Source organism: Argentina silus (genome assembly GCF_951799395.1).
Source record: "Argentina silus genome assembly, chromosome: 2".
Classification (NCBI taxonomy): Eukaryota; Metazoa; Chordata; class Actinopteri; order Argentiniformes; family Argentinidae; genus Argentina; species Argentina silus.
In genome coordinates, this window is record NC_139656.1 from 1 (window position 1) to 25195 (window position 25195).

Here is a 25195-nt window from a genome sequence, read left to right on the forward strand (position 1 = left end):
CAAAGGCCTAAAAAACACAAGCAGTCCGTGAGTTATTATGGGAGAGACTGTTTTCATCAAGTTTGAAGCCATAGTTTTGGCGTGCCAGCCGTTTCTTTCATTTTGGGGTCTGTGTGTTTTTCGACCTGGAAATGGCAAAACAGGCGCGAAAACATAGATTTGTCTCTCCTGCTGCGCACACACTTCCGATAGCTTGCGAAGGCCTAAAAAACACAATCAGCCCGTGAGTTAATATGGGAGAGACTGTTTTCATCAAGTTTGAAGCCATAGTTTTGGCGCGGCAGCCGTTTCTTTCATTTTGGGGCCTATGTGTTTTTCGACCTTGAAATCGCAAAAAATGCGCGAAAACATGGATTTGTCTCTCCTGCCGCGCACACACTTCCGATAGCTTGCGAAGGCCTAAAAAACACAAGCGGCCATTGAGTTATTATGGGAGAGACTGTTTTCATCAAGTTTGAAGCCATAGTTTTGGCGCGGCAGCCGTTTCTTTCATTTTGGGGCCTATGTGTTTTTTTCGACCTTGAAATCGCAAAAAATGCGCGAAAACATGGATTTGTCTCTCCTGCCGCGCACACACTTCCGATAGTTTGCAAAGGCCTAAAAAACACAAGCAGTCCGTGAGTTATTATGGGAGAGACTGTTTTCATCAAGTTTGAAGCCATAGTTTTGGCGTGCCAGCCGTTTCTTTCATTTTGGGGTCTGTGTGTTTTTCGACCTGGAAATGGCAAAACAGGCGCGAAAACATAGATTTGTCTCTCCTGCTGCGCACACACTTCCGATAGCTTGCGAAGGCCTAAAAAACACAATCAGCCCGTGAGTTAATATGGGAGAGACTGTTTTCATCAAGTTTGAAGCCATAGTTTTGGCGCGGCAGCCGTTTCTTTCATTTTGGGGCCTATGTGTTTTTCGACCTTGAAATCGCAAAAAATGCGCGAAAACATGGATTTGTCTCTCCTGCCGCGCACACACTTCCGATAGCTTGCGAAGGCCTAAAAAACACAAGCGGCCATTGAGTTATTATGGGAGAGACTGTTTTCATCAAGTTTGAAGCCATAGTTTTGGCGCGGCAGCCGTTTCTTTCATTTTGGGGCCTATGTGTTTTTTTCGACCTTGAAATCGCAAAAAATGCGCGAAAACATGGATTTGTCTCTCCTGCCGCGCACACACTTCCGATAGCTTGCAAAGGCCTAAAAAACACAAGCAGCCCGTGAGTTATTATGGGAGAGACTGTTTTCATCAAGTTTGAAGCCATAGTTTTGGCGTGCCAGCCGTTTCTTTCATTTTGGGGCCTATGTGTTTTTCGACCTTGAAATCGCAAAAAAGGCGCGAAAACATGGATTTGTCTCTCCTGCCGCGCACACACTTCCGATAGCTTGCAAAGGCCTAAAAAACACAAGCGGCCCTTGAGTTATTGTGGGAGAGACTGTTTTCATCAAGTTTGAAGCCTCAGTTTTGGCTGGACAGCCGTTTCTTTATTTTTGGGGTCTGTGTGTTTTTCGACCTGGAAATGGCAAAACAGGCGCGAAAACATAGATTTGTCTCTCCTGCTGCGCACACACTTCCGATAGCTTGCGAAGGCCTAAAAAACACAATCAGCCCGTGAGTTAATATGGGAGAGACTGTTTTCATCAAGTTTGAAGCCATAGTTTTGGCGCGGCAGCCGTTTCTTTCATTTTGGGGCCTATGTGTTTTTCGACCTTGAAATCGCAAAAAAGGCTCGAAAACATGGATTTGTCTCTCCTGCCGCGCACACACTTCCGATAGCTTGCAAAGGCCTAAAAAACACAAGCAGCCCGTGAGTTATTATGGGAGAGACTGTTTTCATCAAGTTTGAAGCCATAGTTTTGGCGCGCCAGCCGTTTCTTTCATTTTGGGGCCTATGTGTTTTTCGACCTTGAAATCGCAAAAAAGGCTGTGTTTTTTTCATCAAGTTTGAAGCCATAGTTTTGGCGCGCCAGCCGTTTCTTTCATTTTGGGGCCTATGTGTTTTTCGACCTTGAAATCGCAAAAAAGGCTGTGTTTTTTTTTTGTTGTGTTTTTTAGGCCTTTGCAACACACTTCCGATAGCTTGCGAAGGCCTAAAAAACACAAGCGGCCCTTGAGTTATTGTGGGAGAGACTGTTTTCATCAAGTTTGAAGCCTCAGTTTTGGCTGGACAGCCGTTTCTTTATTTTTGGGGTCTGTGTGTTTTTCGATCTGGAAATCGCAAAAAAGGCGCGAAAACATGGATTTGTCTCTCCTGCCGCGCACACACTTCCGATAGCTTGCAAAGGCCTAAAAAACACAAGCAGCCTGTGAGTTATTATGGGAGAGACTGTTTTCATCAAGTTTGAAGCCATAGTTTTGGCGCGGCAGCCGTTTCTTTCATTTTGGGGCCTATGTGTTTTTCGACCTTGAAATCGCAAAAAATGCGCGAAAACATGGATTTGTCTCTCCTGCCGCGCACACACTTCCGATAGCTTGCGAAGGCCTAAAAAACACAAGCGGCCCTTGAGTTATTGTGGGAGAGACTGTTTTCATCAAGTTTGAAGCCTCAGTTTTGGCTGGACAGCCGTTTCTTTATTTTTGGGGTCTGTGTGTTTTTCGACCTGGAAATCGCAAAAAAGGCGCGAAAACATGGATTTGTCTCTCCTGCCGCGCACACACTTCCGATAGCTTGCAAAGGCCTAAAAAACACAAGCAGCCTGTGAGTTATTATGGGAGAGACTGTTTTCATCAAGTTTGAAGCCATAGTTTTGGCGCGGCAGCCGTTTCTTTCATTTTGGGGCCTATGTGTTTTTCGATCTTGAAATCGCAAAAAATGCGCGAAAACATGGATTTGTCTCTCCTGCCGCGCACACACTTCCGATAGCTTGCAAAGGCCTAAAAAACACAAGCGGCCCTTGAGTTATTGTGGGAGAGACTGTTTTCATCAAGTTTGAAGCCTCAGTTTTGGCTGGACAGCCGTTTCTTTATTTTTGGGGTCTGTGTGTTTTTCGACCTGGAAATCGCAAAAAAGGCGCGAAAACATGGATTTGTCTCTCCTGCCGCGCACACACTTCCGATAGTTTGCAAAGGCCTAAAAAACACAAGCAGTCCGTGAGTTATTATGGGAGAGACTGTTTTCATCAAGTTTGAAGCCATAGTTTTGGCGTGCCAGCCGTTTCTTTCATTTTGGGGTCTGTGTGTTTTTCGACCTGGAAATGGCAAAACAGGCGCGAAAACATAGATTTGTCTCTCCTGCTGCGCACACACTTCCGATAGCTTGCGAAGGCCTAAAAAACACAAGCGGCCATTGAGTTATTATGGGAGAGACTGTTTTCATCAAGTTTGAAGCCATAGTTTTGGCGCGGCAGCCGTTTCTTTCATTTTGGGGCCTATGTGTTTTTTTCGACCTTGAAATCGCAAAAAATGCGCGAAAACATGGATTTGTCTCTACTGCCGCGCACACACTTCCGATAGCTTGCAAAGGCCTAAAAAACACAAGCGGCCCTTGAGTTATTGTGGGAGAGACTGTTTTCATCAAGTTTGAAGCCTCAGTTTTGGCTGGACAGCCGTTTCTTTATTTTTGGGGTCTGTGTGTTTTTCGACCTGGAAATGGCAAAACAGGCGCGAAAACATAGATTTGTCTCTCCTGCTGCGCACACACTTCCGATAGCTTGCGAAGGCCTAAAAAACACAATCAGCCCGTGAGTTAATATGGGAGAGACTGTTTTCATCAAGTTTGAAGCCATAGTTTTGGCGCGGCAGCCGTTTCTTTCATTTTGGGGCCTATGTGTTTTTCGACCTTGAAATCGCAAAAAATGCGCGAAAACATGGATTTGTCTCTCCTGCCGCGCACACACTTCCGATAGCTTGCGAAGGCCTAAAAAACACAAGCGGCCATTGAGTTATTGTGGGAGAGACTGTTTTCATCAAGTTTGAAGCCTCAGTTTTGGCTGGACAGCCGTTTCTTTATTTTTGGGGTCTGTGTGTTTTTCGACCTTGAAATCGCAAAAAAAGGCGCGAAAACATGGATTTGTCTCTCCTGCCGCGCACACACTTCCGATAGCTTGCAAAGGCCTAAAAAACACAAGCAGCCCGTGAGTTAATATGGGAGAGACTGTTTTCATCAAGTTTGAAGCCATAGTTTTGGCGCGCCAGCCGTTTCTTTCATTTTGGGGCCTATGTGTTTTTCGACCTTGAAATCGCAAAAAAGGCTGTGTTTTTTTCATCAAGTTTGAAGCCATAGTTTTGGCGCGCCAGCCGTTTCTTTCATTTTGGGGCCTATGTGTTTTTCGACCTTGAAATCGCAAAAAAGGCTGTGTTTTTTTTTTTTTGTGTTTTTTAGGCCTTTGCAACACACTTCCGATAGCTTGCGAAGGCCTAAAAAACACAAGCGGCCCTTGAGTTATTGTGGGAGAGACTGTTTTCATCAAGTTTGAAGCCTCAGTTTTGGCTGGACAGCCGTTTCTTTATTTTTGGGGTCTGTGTGTTTTTCGACCTGGAAATCGCAAAAAAGGCGCGAAAACATGGATTTGTCTCTCCTGCCGCGCACACACTTCCGATAGCTTGCAAAGGCCTAAAAAACACAAGCAGCCCGTGAGTTATTATGGGAGAGACTGTTTTCATCAAGTTTGAAGCCATAGTTTTGGCGCGCCAGCCGTTTCTTTCATTTTGGGGCCTATGTGTTTTTCGACCTTGAAATCGCAAAAAAGGCGCGAAAACATGGATTTGTCTCTCCTGCCGCGCACACACTTCCGATAGCTTGCAAAGGCCTAAAAAACAAAAGCGGCCCTTGAGTTATTGTGGGAGAGACTGTTTTCATCAAGTTTGAAGCCTCAGTTTTGGCTGGACAGCCGTTTCTTTATTTTTGGGGTCTGTGTGTTTTTCGACCTGGAAATCGCAAAAAAGGCGCGAAAACATGGATTTGTCTCTCCTGCCGCGCACACACTTCCGATAGCTTGCAAAGGCCTAAAAAACACAAGCAGCCTGTGAGTTATTATGGGAGAGACTGTTTTCATCAAGTTTGAAGCCATAGTTTTGGCGCGGCAGCCGTTTCTTTCATTTTGGGGCCTATGTGTTTTTCGATCTTGAAATCGCAAAAAATGTGCGAAAACATGGATTTGTCTCTCCTGCCGCGCACACACTTCCGATAGCTTGCAAAGGCCTAAAAAACACAAGCGGCCCTTGAGTTATTGTGGGAGAGACTGTTTTCATCAAGTTTGAAGCCTCAGTTTTGGCTGGACAGCCGTTTCTTTATTTTTGGGGTCTGTGTGTTTTTCGACGTGGAAATCGCAAAAAAGGCGCGAAAACATGGATTTGTCTCTCCTGCCGCGCACACACTTCCGATAGTTTGCAAAGGCCTAAAAAACACAAGCAGTCCGTGAGTTATTATGGGAGAGACTGTTTTCATCAAGTTTGAAGCCATAGTTTTGGCGTGCCAGCCGTTTCTTTCATTTTGGGGTCTGTGTGTTTTTCGACCTGGAAATGGCAAAACAGGCGCGAAAACATAGATTTGTCTCTCCTGCTGCGCACACACTTCCGATAGCTTGCGAAGGCCTAAAAAACACAATCAGCCCGTGAGTTAATATGGGAGAGACTGTTTTCATCAAGTTTGAAGCCATAGTTTTGGCGCGGCAGCCGTTTCTTTCATTTTGGGGCCTATGTGTTTTTCGATCTTGAAATCGCAAAAAATGCGCGAAAACATGGATTTGTCTCTCCTGCCGCGCACACACTTCCGATAGCTTGCAAAGGCCTAAAAAACACAAGCGGCCCTTGAGTTATTGTGGGAGAGACTGTTTTCATCAAGTTTGAAGCCTCAGTTTTGGCTGGACAGCCGTTTCTTTATTTTTGGGGTCTGTGTGTTTTTCGACCTGGAAATCGCAAAAAAGGCGCGAAAACATGGATTTGTCTCTCCTGCCGCGCACACACTTCCGATAGTTTGCAAAGGCCTAAAAAACACAAGCAGTCCGTGAGTTATTATGGGAGAGACTGTTTTCATCAAGTTTGAAGCCATAGTTTTGGCGTGCCAGCCGTTTCTTTCATTTTGGGGTCTGTGTGTTTTTCGACCTGGAAATGGCAAAACAGGCGCGAAAACATAGATTTGTCTCTCCTGCTGCGCACACACTTCCGATAGCTTGCGAAGGCCTAAAAAACACAAGCGGCCATTGAGTTATTATGGGAGAGACTGTTTTCATCAAGTTTGAAGCCATAGTTTTGGCGCGGCAGCCGTTTCTTTCATTTTGGGGCCTATGTGTTTTTTTCGACCTTGAAATCGCAAAAAATGCGCGAAAACATGGATTTGTCTCTACTGCCGCGCACACACTTCCGATAGCTTGCAAAGGCCTAAAAAACACAAGCGGCCCTTGAGTTATTGTGGGAGAGACTGTTTTCATCAAGTTTGAAGCCTCAGTTTTGGCTGGACAGCCGTTTCTTTATTTTTGGGGTCTGTGTGTTTTTCGACCTGGAAATGGCAAAACAGGCGCGAAAACATAGATTTGTCTCTCCTGCTGCGCACACACTTCCGATAGCTTGCGAAGGCCTAAAAAACACAATCAGCCCGTGAGTTAATATGGGAGAGACTGTTTTCATCAAGTTTGAAGCCATAGTTTTGGCGCGGCAGCCGTTTCTTTCATTTTGGGGCCTATGTGTTTTTCGACCTTGAAATCGCAAAAAATGCGCGAAAACATGGATTTGTCTCTCCTGCCGCGCACACACTTCCGATAGCTTGCGAAGGCCTAAAAAACACAAGCGGCCATTGAGTTATTGTGGGAGAGACTGTTTTCATCAAGTTTGAAGCCTCAGTTTTGGCTGGACAGCCGTTTCTTTATTTTTGGGGTCTGTGTGTTTTTCGACCTTGAAATCGCAAAAAAAGGCGCGAAAACATGGATTTGTCTCTCCTGCCGCGCACACACTTCCGATAGCTTGCAAAGGCCTAAAAAACACAAGCAGCCCGTGAGTTAATATGGGAGAGACTGTTTTCATCAAGTTTGAAGCCATAGTTTTGGCGCGCCAGCCGTTTCTTTCATTTTGGGGCCTATGTGTTTTTCGACCTTGAAATCGCAAAAAAGGCTGTGTTTTTTTCATCAAGTTTGAAGCCATAGTTTTGGCGCGCCAGCCGTTTCTTTCATTTTGGGGCCTATGTGTTTTTCGACCTTGAAATCGCAAAAAAGGCTGTGTTTTTTTTTTTTTGTGTTTTTTAGGCCTTTGCAACACACTTCCGATAGCTTGCGAAGGCCTAAAAAACACAAGCGGCCCTTGAGTTATTGTGGGAGAGACTGTTTTCATCAAGTTTGAAGCCTCAGTTTTGGCTGGACAGCCGTTTCTTTATTTTTGGGGTCTGTGTGTTTTTCGACCTGGAAATCGCAAAAAAGGCGCGAAAACATGGATTTGTCTCTCCTGCCGCGCACACACTTCCGATAGCTTGCAAAGGCCTAAAAAACACAAGCAGCCCGTGAGTTATTATGGGAGAGACTGTTTTCATCAAGTTTGAAGCCATAGTTTTGGCGCGCCAGCCGTTTCTTTCATTTTGGGGCCTATGTGTTTTTCGACCTTGAAATCGCAAAAAAGGCGCGAAAACATGGATTTGTCTCTCCTGCCGCGCACACACTTCCGATAGCTTGCAAAGGCCTAAAAAACAAAAGCGGCCCTTGAGTTATTGTGGGAGAGACTGTTTTCATCAAGTTTGAAGCCTCAGTTTTGGCTGGACAGCCGTTTCTTTATTTTTGGGGTCTGTGTGTTTTTCGACCTGGAAATCGCAAAAAAGGCGCGAAAACATGGATTTGTCTCTCCTGCCGCGCACACACTTCCGATAGCTTGCAAAGGCCTAAAAAACACAAGCAGCCTGTGAGTTATTATGGGAGAGACTGTTTTCATCAAGTTTGAAGCCATAGTTTTGGCGCGGCAGCCGTTTCTTTCATTTTGGGGCCTATGTGTTTTTCGATCTTGAAATCGCAAAAAATGTGCGAAAACATGGATTTGTCTCTCCTGCCGCGCACACACTTCCGATAGCTTGCAAAGGCCTAAAAAACACAAGCGGCCCTTGAGTTATTGTGGGAGAGACTGTTTTCATCAAGTTTGAAGCCTCAGTTTTGGCTGGACAGCCGTTTCTTTATTTTTGGGGTCTGTGTGTTTTTCGACGTGGAAATCGCAAAAAAGGCGCGAAAACATGGATTTGTCTCTCCTGCCGCGCACACACTTCCGATAGTTTGCAAAGGCCTAAAAAACACAAGCAGTCCGTGAGTTATTATGGGAGAGACTGTTTTCATCAAGTTTGAAGCCATAGTTTTGGCGTGCCAGCCGTTTCTTTCATTTTGGGGTCTGTGTGTTTTTCGACCTGGAAATGGCAAAACAGGCGCGAAAACATAGATTTGTCTCTCCTGCTGCGCACACACTTCCGATAGCTTGCGAAGGCCTAAAAAACACAATCAGCCCGTGAGTTAATATGGGAGAGACTGTTTTCATCAAGTTTGAAGCCATAGTTTTGGCGCGGCAGCCGTTTCTTTCATTTTGGGGCCTATGTGTTTTTCGACCTTGAAATCGCAAAAAATGCGCGAAAACATGGATTTGTCTCTCCTGCCGCGCACACACTTCCGATAGCTTGCGAAGGCCTAAAAAACACAAGCGGCCATTGAGTTATTATGGGAGAGACTGTTTTCATCAAGTTTGAAGCCATAGTTTTGGCGCGGCAGCCGTTTCTTTCATTTTGGGGCCTATGTGTTTTTTTCGACCTTGAAATCGCAAAAAATGCGCGAAAACATGGATTTGTCTCTACTGCCGCGCACACACTTCCGATAGCTTGCAAAGGCCTAAAAAACACAAGCGGCCCTTGAGTTATTGTGGGAGAGACTGTTTTCATCAAGTTTGAAGCCTCAGTTTTGGCTGGACAGCCGTTTCTTTATTTTTGGGGTCTGTGTGTTTTTCGACCTGGAAATGGCAAAACAGGCGCGAAAACATAGATTTGTCTCTCCTGCTGCGCACACACTTCCGATAGCTTGCGAAGGCCTAAAAAACACAATCAGCCCGTGAGTTAATATGGGAGAGACTGTTTTCATCAAGTTTGAAGCCATAGTTTTGGCGCGCCAGCCGTTTCTTTCATTTTGGGGCCTATGTGTTTTTCGATCTTGAAATCGCAAAAAAGGTGCGAAAACATGGATTTGTCTCTCCTGCCGCGCACACACTTCCGAAAGCGTGCAAAGGCCTAAAAAACACAAGCAGCCCGTGAGTTATTATGGGAGAGACTGTTTTCATCAAGTTTGAAGCCATAGTTTTGGCGCGCCAGCCGTTTCTTTCATTTTGGGGCCAATGTGTTTTTCGACCTTGAAATCGCAAAAAAGTCGCGAAAACATTGATTTGTCTCTCCTGCCGCGCACACACTTCCGATATCTTGCGAAGGCCTAAAAAACACAAGCAGCCCTTGAGTTATTGTCTGAGAGACTGTTTTCATCAAGTTTGAAGCCATAGTTTTGGCGCGGCAGCCGTTTCTTTCATTTTGGGGCCTATGTGTTTTTCGACATTGAAATCGCAAAAAAGGCGCGAAAACATGGATTTGTCTCTCCTGCCGCGCACACACTTCCGATAGCTTGCGAAGTCCTAAAAAACACAAGCGGCCCTTGAGTTATTGTCTGAGAGACTGTTTTCATCAAGTTTGAAGCCTCAGTTTTGGCTGGACAGCCGTTTCTTTATTTTTGGGGCCTTTGTGTTTTTCGACCTGGAAATGGCAAAAAAGGCGCGAAAACATGGATTTGTATCTCCTGCCGCGCACACACTTCCGATAGCTTGCGAAGGCCTAAAAAACACAATCAGCCCGTGAGTTAATATGGGAGAGACTGTTTTCATCAAGTTTGAAGCCATAGTTTTGGCGCGCCAGCCGTTTCTTTCATTTTGGGGCCTATGTGTTTTTCGACCTTGAAATCGCAAAAAAGGCGCGAAAACATGGATTTGTCTCTCCTGCCGCGCACACACTTCCGATAGCTTGCAAAGGCCTAAAAAACACAAGCAGCCTGTGAGTTATTATGGGAGAGACTGTTTTCATCAAGTTTGAAGCCATAGTTTTGTCACGGCAGCCGTTTCTTTCATTTTGGGGCCTATGTGTTTTTCGACCTTGAAATCGCAAAAAATGCGCAAAAACATGGATTTGTCTCTCCTGCCGCGCACACACTTCTGATAGCTTGCGAAGGCCTAAAAAACACAAGCGGCCCTTGAGTTATTGTGGGAGAGACTGTTTTCTTCAAGTTTGAAGCCTCAGTTTTGGCTGGACAGCCGTTGCTTTATTTTTGGGTTCTGTGTGTTTTTCGACCTGGAAATGGCAAAAAAGGCGCGAAAACATAGATTTGTCTCTCCTGCTGCGCACACACTTCCGATAGCTTGCGAAGGCCTAAAAAACACAATCAGCCCGTGAGTTAATATGGGAGAGACTGTTTTCATCAAGTTTGAACCCATAGTTTTGGCGCGGCAGCCGTTTCTTTCATTTTGGGGCCTATGTGTTTTTCGACCTTGAAATCGCAAAAAATGCGCAAAAACATGGATTTGTCTCTCCTGCCGCGCACACACTTCTGATAGCTTGTGAAGGCCTAAAAAACACAAGCGGCCCTTGAGTTATTGTGGGAGAGACTGTTTTCATCAAGTTTGAAGCCTCAGTTTTGGCTGGACAGCCGTTTCTTTATTTTTGGGTTCTGTGTGTTTTTCGACCTGGAAATGGCAAAAAAGGCGCGAAAACATAGATTTGTCTCTCCTGCTGCGCACACACTTCCGATAGCTTGCAAAGGCCTTAAAAACACAAGCAGCCCGTGAGTTATTATGGGAGAGACTGTTTTCATCAAGTTTGAAGCCATAGTTTTGGCGCGCCAGCCGTTTCTTTCATTTTGGGGCCTATGTGTTTTTCGACCTTGAAATCGCAAAAAAGGCGCGAAAACATGGATTTGTCTCTCCTGCCGCGCACACACTTCCGATAGCTTGCAAAGGCCTAAAAAACACAAGCAGCCCGTGAGTTATTATGGGAGAGACTGTTTTCATCAAGTTTGAAGCCATAGTTTTGGCGCGCCAGCCGTTTCTTTCATTTTGGGGCCTATGTGTTTTTCGACCTTGAAATCGCAAAAAAGGCGCGAAAACATGGATTTGTCTCTCCTGCCGCGCACACACTTCCGATAGCTTGCAAAGGCCTAAAAAACACAAGCGGCCCTTCAGTTATTGTGGGAGAGACTGTTTTCATCAAGTTTGAAGCCTCAGTTTTGGCTGGACAGCAGTTTCTTTATTTTTGGGGTCTGTGTGTTTTTCGACCTGGAAATGGCAAAACAGGCGCGAAAACATAGATTTGTCTCTCCTGCTGCGCACACACTTCCGATAGCTTGCGAAGGCCTAAAAAACACAATCAGCCTGTGTGTCTGTGTGTTTTTCGACCTGGAAATGGCAAAACAGGCGCGAAAACATAGATTTGTCTCTCCTGCTGCGCACACACTTCCGATAGCTTGCGAAGGCCTAAAAAACACAATCAGCCCGTGAGTTAATATGGGAGAGACTGTTTTCATCAAGTTTGAAGCCATAGTTTTGGCGCGGCAGCCGTTTCTTTCATTTTGGGGCCTATGTGTTTTTCGACCTTGAAATCGCAAAAAATGCGCGAAAACATGGATTTGTCTCTCCTGCCGCGCACACACTTCCGATAGCTTGCGAAGGCCTAAAAAACACAAGCGGCCCTTGAGTTATTGTGGGAGAGACTGTTTTCATCAAGTTTGAAGCCTCAGTTTTGGCTGGACAGCCGTTTCTTTATTTTTGGGGTCTGTGTGCTTTTCGACCTGGAAATCGCAAAAAAGGCGCGAAAACATGGATTTGTCTCTCCTGCCGCGCACACACTTCCGATAGCTTGCAAAGGCCTAAAAAACACAAGCAGCCCGTGAGTTATTATGGGAGAGACTGTTTTCATCAAGTTTGAAGCCATAGTTTTGGCGCGCCAGCCGTTTCTTTCATTTTGGGGCCAATGTGTTTTTCGACCTTGAAATCGCAAAAAAGTCGCGAAAACATTGATTTGTCTCTCCTGCCGCGCACACACTTCCGATATCTTGCGAAGGCCTAAAAAACACAAGCAGCCCTTGAGTTATTGTCTGAGAGACTGTTTTCATCAAGTTTGAAGCCATAGTTTTGGCGCGGCAGCCGTTTCTTTCATTTTGGGGCCTATGTGTTTTTCGACATTGAAATCGCAAAAAAGGCGCGAAAACATGGATTTGTCTCTCCTGCCGCGCACACACTTCCGATAGCTTGCGAAGGCCTAAAAAACACAAGCGGCCCTTGAGTTATTGTCTGAGAGACTGTTTTCATCAAGTTTGAAGCCTCAGTTTTGGCTGGACAGCCGTTTCTTTATTTTTGGGGCCTTTGTGTTTTTCGACCTGGAAATGGCAAAAAAGGCGCGAAAACATGGATTTGTATCTCCTGCCGCGCACACACTTCCGATAGCTTGCGAAGGCCTAAAAAACACAATCAGCCCGTGAGTTAATATGGGAGAGACTGTTTTCATCAAGTTTGAAGCCATAGTTTTGGCGCGCCAGCCGTTTCTTTCATTTTGGGGCCTATGTGTTTTTCGACCTTGAAATCGCAAAAAATGCGCAAAAACATGGATTTGTCTCTCCTGCCGCGCACACACTTCTGATAGCTTGCGAAGGCCTAAAAAACACAAGCGGCCCTTGAGTTATTGTGGGAGAGACTGTTTTCTTCAAGTTTGAAGCCTCAGTTTTGGCTGGACAGCCGTTGCTTTATTTTTGGGTTCTGTGTGTTTTTCGACCTGGAAATGGCAAAAAAGGCGCGAAAACATAGATTTGTCTCTCCTGCTGCGCACACACTTCCGATAGCTTGCGAAGGCCTAAAAAACACAATCAGCCCGTGAGTTAATATGGGAGAGACTGTTTTCATCAAGTTTGAACCCATAGTTTTGGCGCGGCAGCCGTTTCTTTCATTTTGGGGCCTATGTGTTTTTCGACCTTGAAATCGCAAAAAATGCGCAAAAACATGGATTTGTCTCTCCTGCCGCGCACACACTTCTGATAGCTTGCGAAGGCCTAAAAAACACAAGCGGCCCTTGAGTTATTGTGGGAGAGACTGTTTTCATCAAGTTTGAAGCCTCAGTTTTGGCTGGACAGCCGTTTCTTTATTTTTGGGTTCTGTGTGTTTTTCGACCTGGAAATGGCAAAAAAGGCGCGAAAACATAGATTTGTCTCTCCTGCTGCGCACACACTTCCGATAGCTTGTGAAGGCCTAAAAAACACAATCAGCCCGTGAGTTAATATGGGAGAGACTGTTTTCATCAAGTTTGAAGCCATAGTTTTGGCGCGCCAGCCGTTTCTTTCATTTTGGGGCCTATGTGTTTTTCGACCTTGAAATCGCAAAAAAGGCGCGAAAACATGGATTTGACTCTCCTGCTGCGCACACACTTCCGATAGCTTGCGAAGGCCTAAAAAACACAATCAGCCCGTGAGTTAATATGGGAGAGACTGTTTTCATCAAGTTTGAAGCCATAGTTTTGGCGCGCCAGCCGTTTCTTTCATTTTGGGGCCTATGTGTTTTTCGACCTTGAAATCGCAAAAAAGGCGCGAAAACATGGATTTGTCTCTCCTGCTGCGCACACACTTCCGATAGCTTGCGAAGGCCTAAAAAACACAAGCGGCCCTTGAGTTATTGTGGGAGAGACTGTTTTCATCAAGTTTGAAGCCTCAGTTTTGGCTGGACAGCCGTTTCTTTATTTTTGGGGTCTGTGTGTTTTTCGACCTGGAAATCGCAAAAAAGGCGCGAAAACATGGATTTGTCTCTCCTGCCGCGCACACACTTCCGATAGCTTGCAAAGGCCTAAAAAACACAAGCGGTCCGTGAGTTATTATGGGAGAGACTGTTTTCATCAAGTTTGAAGCCATAGTTTTGGCGTGCCTGCCGTTTCTTTCATTTTGGGGCCTATGTGTTTTTCGACCTTGAAATCGCAAAAAAGGCGCGAAAACATGGATTTGTCTCTCCTGCCGCGCACACACTTCCGATAGCTTGCAAAGGCCTAAAAAACACAAGCAGCCCGTGAGTTATTATGGGAGAGACTGTTTTCATCAAGTTTGAAGCCATAGTTTTGGCGCGCCAGCCGTTTCTTTCATTTTGGGGCCTATGTGTTTTTCGACCTTGAAATCGCAAAAAAGGCGCGAAAACATGGATTTGTCTCTCCTGCCGCGCACACACTTCCGATAGCTTGCAAAGGCCTAAAAAACACAAGCAGCCCGTGAGTTATTATGGGAGAGACTGTTTTCATCAAGTTTGAAGCCATAGTTTTGGCGCGTCAGCCGTTTCTTTCATTTTGGGGCCTATGTGTTTTTCGACCTTGAAATCGCAAAAAAGGCGCGAAAACATGGATTTGTCTCTCCTGCCGCGCACACACTTCCGATAGCTTGCAAAGGCCTAAAAAACACAAGCGGCCCTTCAGTTATTGTGGGAGAGACTGTTTTCATCAAGTTTGAAGCCTCAGTTTTGGCTGGACAGCAGTTTCTTTATTTTTGGGGTCTGTGTGTTTTTCGACCTGGAAATGGCAAAACAGGCGCGAAAACATAGATTTGTCTCTCCTGCTGCGCACACACTTCCGATAGCTTGCGAAGGCCTAAAAAACACAATCAGCCTGTGTGTCTGTGTGTTTTTCGACCTGGAAATGGCAAAACAGGCGCGAAAACATAGATTTGTCTCTCCTGCTGCGCACACACTTCCGATAGCTTGCGAAGGCCTAAAAAACACAATCAGCCCGTGAGTTCATATGGGAGAGACTGTTTTCATCAAGTTTGAAGCCATAGTTTTGGCGCGGCAGCCGTTTCTTTCATTTTGGGGCCTATGTGTTTTTCGACCTTGAAATCGCAAAAAATTCGTGAAAACATGGATTTGTCTCTCCTGCCGCGCACACACTTCCGATAGCTTGCGAAGGCCTAAAAAACACAAGCGGCCCTTGAGTTATTGTGGGAGAGACTGTTTTCATCAAGTTTGAAGCCTCAGTTTTGGCTGGACAGCCGTTTCTTTATTTTTGGGGTCTGTGTGCTTTTCGACCTGGAAATCGCAAAAAAGGCGCGAAAACATGGATTTGTCTCTCCTGCCGCGCACACACTTCCGATAGCTTGCAAAGGCCTAAAAAACACAAGCAGCCCGTGAGTTATTATGGGAGAGACTGTTTTCATCAAGTTTGAAGCCATAGTTTTGGCGCGCCAGCCGTTTCTTTCATTTTGGGGCCTATGTGTTTTTCGACCTTGAAATCGCAAAAAAGGCGCGAAAACATGGATTTGTCTCTCCTGCCGCGCACACACTTCCGATAGCTTGCAAAGGCCTAAAAAACACAAGCGGCCCTTGAGTTATTGTGGGAGAGACTGTTTTCATCAAGTTTGAAGCCACAGTTTTGGCTGGACAGCCGTTTCTTTATTTTTGGGGTCTGTGTGTTTTTCGACCTGGAAATGGCAAAACAGGCGCGAAAACATAGATTTGTCTCTCCTGCTGCGCACACACTTCCGATAGCTTGCGAAGGCCTAAAAAACACAATCAGCCCGTGAGTTAATATGGGAGAGACTGTTTTCATCAAGTTTGAAGCCATAGTTTTGGCGCGGCAGCCGTTTCTTTCATTTTGGGGCCTATGTGTTTTTCGACCTTGAAATCGCAAAAAATGCGCGAAAACATGGATTTGTCTCTCCTGCCGCGCACATACTTCCGATAGCTTGCGAAGGCCTAAAAAACACAAGCGGCCATTGAGTTATTGTGGGAGAGACTGTTTTCATCAAGTTTGAAGCCTCAGTTTTGGCTGGACAGCCGTTTCTTTATTTTTGGGGTCTGTGTGTTTTTCGACCTTGAAATCGCAAAAAAGGCGCGAAAACATGGATTTGTCTCTCCTGCCGCGCACACACTTCCGATAGCTTGCAAAGGCCTAAAAAACACAAGCAGCCTGTGAGTTATTATGGGAGAGACTGTTTTCATCAAGTTTGAAGCCATAGTTTTGGCGCGGCAGCCGTTTCTTTCATTTTGGGGCCTATGTGTTTTTCGACCTTGAAATCGCAAAAAATGCGCGAAAACATGGATTTGTCTCTCCTGCCGCGCACACACTTCCGATAGCTTGCGAAGGCCTAAAAAACACAAGCGGCCCTTGAGTTATTGTGGGAGAGACTGTTTTCATCAAGTTTGAAGCCTCAGTTTTGGCGCGGCAGCCGTTTCTTTCATTTTGGGGCCTATGTGTTTTTCGACCTTGAAATCGCAAAAAATGCGCGAAAACATGGATTTGTCTCTCCTGCCGCGCACACACTTCCGATAGCTTGCGAAGGCCTAAAAAACACAAGCGGCCCTTGAGTTATTGTGGGAGAGACTGTTTTCATCAAGTTTGAAGCCTCAGTTTTGGCTGGACAGCTGTTTCTTTATTTTTGGGGTCTGTGTGTTTTTCGACCTGGAAATCGCAAAAAAGGCGCGAAAACATGGATTTGTCTCTCCTGCCGCGCACACACTTCCGATAGCTTGCAAAGGCCTAAAAAACACAAGCAGCCTGTGAGTTATTATGGGAGAGACTGTTTTCATCAAGTTTGAAGCCATAGTTTTGGCGCGGCAGCCGTTTCTTTCATTTTGGGGCCTATGTGTTTTTCGACCTTGAAATCGCAAAAAATGCGCGAAAACATGGATTTGTCTCTCCTGCCGCGCACACACTTCCGATAGCTTGCGAAGGCCTAAAAAACACAAGCGGCCCTTGAGTTATTGTGGGAGAGACTGTTTTCATCAAGTTTGAAGCCTCAGTTTTGGCTGGACAGCCGTTTCTTTATTTTTGAGGGTCTGTGTGTTTTTCGACCTGGAAATCGCAAAAAAGGCGCGAAAACATGGATTTGTCTCTCCTGCCGCGCACACACTTCCGATAGCTTGCGAAGGCCTAAAAAACACAAGCGGCCATTGAGTTATTATGGGAGAGACTGTTTTCATCAAGTTTGAAGCCATAGTTTTGGCGCGGCAGCCGTTTCTTTCATTTTGGGGCCTATGTGTTTTTTTCGACCTTGAAATCGCAAAAAATGCGCGAAAACATGGATTTGTCTCTACTGCCGCGCACACACTTCCGATAGCTTGCAAAGGCCTAAAAAACACAAGCAGCCCGTGAGTTATTATGGGAGAGACTGTTTTCATCAAGTTTGAAGCCATAGTTTTGGCGCGCCAGCCGTTTCTTTCATTTTGGGGCCTATGTGTTTTTCGACCTTGAAATCGCAAAAAAGGCGCGAAAACATGGATTTGTCTCTCCTGCCGCGCACACACTTCCGATAGCTTGCAAAGGCCTAAAAAACACAAGCGTCCCTTGAGTTATTGTGGGAGAGACTGTTTTCATCAAGTTTGAAGCCTCAGTTTTGGCTGGACAGCCGTTTCTTTATTTTTGGGGTCTGTGTGTTTTTCGACCTGGAAATGGCAAAACAGGCGCGAAAACATAGATTTGTCTCTCCTGCTGCGCACACACTTCCGATAGCTTGCGAAGGCCTAAAAAACACAATCAGCCCGTGAGTTAATATGGGAGAGACTGTTTTCATCAAGTTTGAAGCCATAGTTTTGGCGCGCCAGCCGTTTCTTTCATTTTGGGGCCTATGTGTTTTTCGACCTTGAAATCGCAAAAAAGGCGCGAAAACATGGATTTGTCTCTCCTGCCGCGCACACACTTCCGATAGCTTGCGAAGGCCTAAAAAACACAAGCGGCCCTTGAGTTATTGTGGGAGAGACTGTTTTCATCAAGTTTGAAGCCTCAGTTTTGGCTGGACAGCCGTTTCTTTATTTTTGGGGTCTGTGTGTTTTTCGACCTGGAAATCGCAAAAAAGGCGCGAAAACATGGATTTGTCTCTCCTGCCGCGCACACACTTCCGATAGTTTGCAAAGGCCTAAAAAACACAATCAGCCCGTGAGTTAATATGGGAGAGACTGTTTTCATCAAGTTTGAAGCCATAGTTTTGGCGCGCCAGCCGTTTCTTTCATTTTGGGGCCTATGTGTTTTTCGACCTTGAAATCGCAAAAAAGGCGCGAAAACATGGATTTGTCTCTCCTGCCGCGCACACACTTCCGATAGCTTACGAAGGCCTAAAAAACACAAGCGGCCATTGAGTTATTATGGGAGAGACTGTTTTCATCAAGTTTGAAGCCTTAGTTTTGGCGCGGCAGCCGTTTCTTTCATTTTGGGGCCTATGTGTTTTTTTCGACCTTGAAATCGCAAAAAATGCGCGAAAACATGGATTTGTCTCTACTGCCGCGCACACACTTCCGATAGCTTGCGAAGGCCTAAAAAACACAAGCGGCCCTTGAGTTATTTTGGGAGAGACTGTTTTCATCAAGTTTGAAGCCTCAGTTTTGGCTGGACAGCCGTTTCTTTATTTTTGGGGTCTGTGTGTTTTTCGACCTGGAAATGGCAAAAAAGGCGCGAAAACATAGATTTGTCTCTCCTGCTGCGCACACACTTCCGATAGCTTGCGAAGGCCTAAAAAACACAATCAGCCCGTGAGTTAATATGGGAGAGACTGTTTTCATCAAGTTTGAAGCCATAGTTTTGGCGCGCCAGCCGTTTCTTTCATTTTGGGGCCTATGTGTTTTTCGATCTTGAAATCGCAAAAAAGGTGCGAAAACATGGATTTGTCTCTCCTGCCGCGCACACACTTCCGAAAGCGTGCAAAGGTCTAAAAAACACAAGCAGCCCGTGAGTTATTATGGGAGAGACTGTTTTCATCAAGTTTGAAGCCATAGTTTTGGCGCGCCAGCCGTTTCTTTCATTTTGGGGCCAATGTGTTTTTCGACCTTGAAATCGCAAAAAAGTCGCGAAAACATTGATTTGTCTCTCCTGCCGCGCACACACTTCCGATATCTTGCGAAGGCCTAAAAAACACAAGCAGCCCTTGAGTTATTGTCTGAGAGACTGTTTTCATCAATTTTGAAGCCATAGTTTTGGCGCGGCAGCCTTTTCTTTCATTTTGGGGCCTATGTGTTTTTCGACCTTGAAATCGCAAAACAGGCGCGAAAACATGGATTTGTCTCTCCTGCCGCGCACACACTTCCGATAGCTTGCGAAGGCCTAAAAAACACAAGCGGCCCTTGAGTTATTGTCTGAGAGACTGTTTTCATCAAGTTTGAAGCCTCAGTTTTGGCTGGACAGCCGTTTCTTTATTTTTGGGGCCTTTGTGTTTTTCGACCTGGAAATGGCAAAAAAGGCGCGAAAACATGGATTTGTATCTCCTGCCGCGCACACACTTCCGATAGCTTGCGAAGGCCTAAAAAACACAATCAGCCCGTGAGTTAATATGGGAGAGACTGTTTTCATCAAGTTTGAAGCCATAGTTTTGGCGCGCCAGCCGTTTCTTTCATTTTGGGGCCTATGTGTTTTTCGACCTTGAAATCGCAAAAAAGGCGCGAAAACATGGATTTGTCTCTCCTGCCGCGCACACACTTCCGATAGCTTGCAAAGGCCTAAAAAACACAAGCAGCCTGTGAGTTATTATGGGAGAGACTGTTTTCATCAAGTTTGAAGCCATAGTTTTGTCACGGCAGCCGTTTCTTTCATTTTGGGGCCTATGTGTTTAACGACCTTGAAATCGCAAAAAATGCGCAAAAACATGGATTTGTCTCTCCTGCCGCGCACACACTTCTGATAGCTTGCGAAGGCCTAAAAAACACAAGCGGCCCTTGAGTTATTGTGGGAGAGACTGTTTTCATCAAGTTTGAAGCCTCAGTTTTGGCTGGACAGCCGTTGCTTTATTTTTGGGTTCTGTGTGTTTTTCGACCTGGAAATGGCAAAAAAGGCGCGAAAACATAGATTTGTCTCTCCTGCTGCGCACACACTTCCGATAGCTTGCGAAGGCCTAAAAAACACAATCAGCCCGTGAGTTAATATGGGAGAGACTGTTTTCATCAAGTTTGAAGCCATAGTTTTGGCGCGGCAGCCGTTTCTTTCATTTTGGGGCCTATGTGTTTTTCGACCTTGAAATCGCAAAAAAGGCGCGAAAACATGGATTTGTCTCTCCTGCCGCGCACACACTTCCGATAGCTTGCAAAGGCCTAAAAAACACAAGCAGCCCGTGAGTTATTATGGGAGAGACTGTTTTCATCAAGTTTGAAGCCATAGTTTTGGCGCGCCAGCCGTTTCTTTCATTTTGGGGCCTATGTGTTTTTCGACCTTGAAATCGCAAAAAAGGCGCGAAAACATGGATTTGTCTCTCCTGCCGCGCACACACTTCCGATAGCTTGCAAAGGCCTAAAAAACACAAGCGTCCCTTGAGTTATTGTGGGAGAGACTGTTTTCATCAAGTTTGAAGCCTCAGTTTTGGCTGGACAGCCGTTTCTTTATTTTTGGGGTCTGTGTGTTTTTCGACCTGGAAATGGCAAAACAGGCGCGAAAACATAGATTTGTCTCTCCTGCTGCGCACACACTTCCGATAGCTTGCGAAGGCCTAAAAAACACAATCAGCCCGTGAGTTAATATGGGAGAGACTGTTTTCATCAAGTTTGAAGCCATAGTTTTGGCGCGCCAGCCGTTTCTTTCATTTTGGGGCCTATGTGTTTTTCGACCTTGAAATCGCAAAAAAGGCGCGAAAACATGGATTTGTCTCTCCTGCCGCGCACACACTTCCGATAGCTTGCGAAGGCCTAAAAAACACAAGCGGCCCTTGAGTTATTGTGGGAGAGACTGTTTTCATCAAGTTTGAAGCCTCAGTTTTGGCTGGACAGCCGTTTCTTTATTTTTGGGGTCTGTGTGTTTTTCGACCTGGAAATCGCAAAAAAGGCGCGAAAACATGGATTTGTCTCTCCTGCCGCGCACACACTTCCGATAGCTTGCAAAGGCCTAAAAAACACAAGCAGCCTGTGAGTTATTATGGGAGAGACTGTTTTCATCAAGTTTGAAGCCATAGTTTTGGCGCGGCAGCCGTTTCTTTCATTTTGGGGCCTATGTGTTTTTCGACCTTGAAATCGCAAAAAATGCGCAAAAACATGGATTTGTCTCTCCTGCCGCGCACACACTTCCGATAGCTTGCAAAGGCCTAAAAAACACAAGCGGCCCTTGAGTTATTGTGGGAGAGACTGTTTTCATCAAGTTTGAAGCCTCAGTTTTGGCTGGACAGCCGTTTCTTTCATTTTGGGGTCTGTGTGTTTTTCGACCTGGAAATGGCAAAACAGGCGCGAAAACATAGATTTGTCTCTCCTGCTGCGCACACACTTCTGATAGCTTGCGAAGGCCTAAAAAACACAATCAGCCCGTGAGTTAATATGGGAGAGACTGTTTTCATCAAGTTTGAAGCCATAGTTTTGGCGCGGCAGCCGTTTCTTTCATTTTGGGGCCTATGTGTTTTTCGACCTTGAAATCGCAAAAAATGCGCGAAAACATGGATTTGTCTCTCCTGCCGCGCACACACTTCCGATAGCTTGCGAAGGCCTAAAAAACACAATCAGCCCGTGAGTTAATATGGGAGAGACTGTTTTCATCAAGTTTGAAGCCATAGTTTTGGCGCGCCAGCCGTTTCTTTATTTTTGGGGTCTGTGTGTTTTTCGACCTGGAAATGGCAAAACAGGCGCGAAAACATAGATTTGTCTCTCCTGCTGCGCACACACTTCCGATAGCTTGCGAAGGCCTAAAAAACACAATCAGCCCGTGAGTTAATATGGGAGAGACTGTTTTCATCAAGTTTGAAGCCATAGTTTTGGCGCGGCAGCCGTTTCTTTCATTTTGGGGCCTATGTGTTTTTCGACCTTGAAATCGCAAAAAAGGCGCGAAAACATGGATTTGTCTCTCCTGCCGCGCACACACTTCCGATAGCTTGCAAAGGCCTAAAAAACACAAGCGGCCCTTGAGTTATTGTGGGAGAGACTGTTTTCATCAAGTTTGAAGCCTCAGTTTTGGCTGGACAGCCGTTTCTTTATTTTTGGGGTCTGTGTGTTTTTCGACCTGGAAATGGCAAAAAAGGCGCGAAAACATAGATTTGTCTCTCCTGCTGCGCACACACTTCCGATAGCTTGCGAAGGCCTAAAAAACACAATCAGCCCGTGAGTTAATATGGGAGAGACTGTTTTCATCAAGTTTGAAGCCATAGTTTTGGCGCGCCAGCCGTTTCTTTCATTTTGGGGCCTATGTGTTTTTCGACCTTGAAATCGCAAAAAAGGCGCGAAAACATGGATTTGTCTCTCCTGCCTCGCACACACTTCCGATAGCTTGCAAAGGCCTAAAAAACACAAGCAGCCCGTGAGTTATTATGGGAGAGACTGTTTTCATCAAGTTTGAAGCCATAGTTTTGGCGCGGCAGCCGTTTCTTTCATTTTGGGGCCTATGTGTTTTTCGACCTTGAAATCGCAAAAAAGGTGCGAAAACATGGATTTGTCTCTCCTGCCGCGCACACACTTCCGAAAGCGTGCAAAGGTCTAAAAAACACAAGCAGCCCGTGAGTTATTATGGGAGAGACTGTTTTCATCAAGTTTGAAGCCATAGTTTTGGCGCGGCAGCCGTTTCTTTCATTTTGGGGCCAATGTGTTTTTCGACCTTGAAATCGCAAAAAAGTCGCGAAAACATTGATTTGTCTCTCCTGCCGCGCACACACTTCCGATATCTTGCGAAGGCCTAAAAAACACAAGCAGCCCTTGAGTTATTGTGGGAGAGACTGTTTTCATCAAGTTTGAAGTCATAGTTTTGGCGCAGCAGCCGTTTCTTTCATTTTGGGGCCTTTGTGTTTTTCGACCTGGAAAGGGCAAAAAAGGCGCGAAAACATGGATTTGTCTCTCCTGCCGCGCACACACTTCCGATAGCTTGCGAAGGCCTAAAAAACACAAGCGGCCCTTGAGTTATTGTCTGAGAGACTGTTTTCATCAAGTTTGAAGCCTCAGTTTTGGCTGGACAGCCGTTTCTTTATTTTTGGGGTCTGTGTGTTTTTCGACCTGGAAATCGCAAAAAAGGCGTGAAAACATGGATTTGTCTCTCCTGCCGCGCACACACTTCCGATAGCTTGCAAAGGCCTAAAAAACACAAGCAGTCCGTGAGTTATTATGGGAGAGACTGTTTTCATCAAGTTTGAAGCCATAGTTTTGGCGTGCCAGCCGTTTCTTTCATTTTGGGGCCTATGTGTTTTTCGACCTTGAAATCGCAAAAAATGCGCGAAAACATGGATTTGTCTCTCCTGCCGCGCACACACTTCCGATAGCTTGCGAAGGCCTAAAAAACACAAGCGGCCATTGAGTTATTATGGGAGAGACTGTTTTCATCAAGTTTGAAGCCTTAGTTTTGGCGCGGCAGCCGTTTCTTTCATTTTGGGGCCTATGTGTTTTTTTCGACCTTGAAATCGCAAAAAATGCGCGAAAACATGGATTTGTCTCTACTGCCGCGCACACACTTCCGATAGCTTGCGAAGGCCTAAAAAACACAAGCGGCCCTTGAGTTATTTTGGGAGAGACTGTTTTCATCAAGTTTGAAGCCTCAGTTTTGGCTGGACAGCCGTTTCTTTATTTTTGGGGTCTGTGTGTTTTTCGACCTGGAAATGGCAAAAAAGGCGCGAAAACATAGATTTGTCTCTCCTGCTGCGCACACACTTCCGATAGCTTGCGAAGGCCTAAAAAACACAATCAGCCCGTGAGTTAATATGGGAGAGACTGTTTTCATCAAGTTTGAAGCCATAGTTTTGGCGCGCCAGCCGTTTCTTTCATTTTGGGGCTTATGTGTTTTTCGATCTTGAAATCGCAAAAAAGGTGCGAAAACATGGATTTGTCTCTCCTGCCGCGCACACACTTCCGATATCTTGCGAAGGCCTAAAAAACACAAGCAGCCCTTGAGTTATTGTCTGAGAGACTGTTTTCATCAATTTTGAAGCCATAGTTTTGGCGCGGCAGCCTTTTCTTTCATTTTGGGGCCTATGTGTTTTTCGACCTTGAAATCGCAAAACAGGCGCGAAAACATGGATTTGTCTCTCCTGCCGCGCACACACTTCCGATAGCTTGCGAAGGCCTAAAAAACAAAAGCGGCCGTTGAGTTATTGTCTGAGAGACTGTTTTCATCAAGTTTGAAGCCTCAGTTTTGGCTGGACAGCCGTTTCTTTATTTTTGGGGCCTTTGTGTTTTTCGACCTGGAAATGGCAAAAAAGGCGCGAAAACATGGATTTGTATCTCCTGCCGCGCACACACTTCCGATAGCTTGCGAAGGCCTAAAAAACACAATCAGCCCGTGAGTTAATATGGGAGAGACTGTTTTCATCAAGTTTGAAGCCATAGTTTTGGCGCGCCAGCCGTTTCTTTCATTTTGGGGCCTATGTGTTTTTCGACCTTGAAATCGCAAAAAAGGCGCGAAAACATGGATTTGTCTCTCCTGCCGCGCACACACTTCCGATAGCTTGCAAAGGCCTAAAAAACACAAGCAGCCTGTGAGTTATTATGGGAGAGACTGTTTTCATCAAGTTTGAAGCCATAGTTTTGTCACGGCAGCCGTTTCTTTCATTTTGGGGCCTATGTGTTTAACGACCTTGAAATCGCAAAAAATGCGCAAAAACATGGATTTGTCTCTCCTGCCGCGCACACACTTCTGATAGCTTGCGAAGGCCTAAAAAACACAAGCGGCCCTTGAGTTATTGTGGGAGAGACTGTTTTCATCAAGTTTGAAGCCTCAGTTTTGGCTGGACAGCCGTTGCTTTATTTTTGGGTTCTGTGTGTTTTTCGACCTGGAAATGGCAAAAAAGGCGCGAAAACATAGATTTGTCTCTCCTGCTGCGCACACACTTCCGATAGCTTGCGAAGGCCTAAAAAACACAATCAGCCCGTGAGTTAATATGGGAGAGACTGTTTTCATCAAGTTTGAACCCATAGTTTTGGCGCGGCAGCCGTTTCTTTCATTTTGGGGCCTATGTGTTTTTCGACCTTGAAATCGCAAAAAATGCGCAAAAACATGGATTTGTCTCTCCTGCCGCGCACACACTTCTGATAGCTTGCGAAGGCCTAAAAAACACAAGCGGCCCTTGAGTTATTGTGGGAGAGACTGTTTTCATCAAGTTTGAAGCCTCAGTTTTGGCTGGACAGCCGTTTCTTTATTTTTGGGTTCTGTGTGTTTTTCGACCTGGAAATGGCAAAAAAGGCGCGAAAACATAGATTTGTCTCTCCTGCTGCGCACACACTTCCGATAGCTTGCGAAGGCCTAAAAAACACAATCAGCCCGTGAGTTAATATGGGAGAGACTGTTTTCATCAAGTTTGAAGCCATAGTTTTGGCGCGCCAGCCGTTTCTTTCATTTTGGGGCCTATGT